Source organism: Vombatus ursinus, unplaced genomic scaffold, assembly GCF_900497805.2.
Source record: "Vombatus ursinus unplaced genomic scaffold, bare-nosed wombat genome assembly UNPS02014942.1, whole genome shotgun sequence".
NCBI classification, from domain to species: Eukaryota; Metazoa; Chordata; class Mammalia; order Diprotodontia; family Vombatidae; genus Vombatus; species Vombatus ursinus.
Window position 1 is genome coordinate 18,233,243 of NW_020954720.1, and position 407 is coordinate 18,233,649.

Here is a 407-nt window from a genome sequence, read left to right on the forward strand (position 1 = left end):
CAGAGGGCACTGATAGTATTTGTAATTCTGAGGAGATAGGGCATTTGAGTATAAATATGAGGCCATAGGTTTTGCTATTGGCTCCTTTCTTGCCTTTTCCTTTCCTATGAGCTTCTGGGTGTCTCCACTGGCATTCTTTCATCACTATAGACATTCTCAGTTGTATCCAGTTGAGTGGATATGCACAGACAAGTTTCTTCCATGGTGACATCCTCTCCTCTTGCCTTCCCTTTACATTGTTTCCTGATACCATGTTCCCTAGATCTCATGGAGTTGGCGGAGTCCCACCAGTTAGGGACATCTTCCCTTTGCTCCTTCCCATGTCACCTCTAGCTCCAATTAGGGCTGTCAGTTGGGAAGATCTACATGACTGCTCACATCACTTGGATGAGAAGGGATTCACCAAC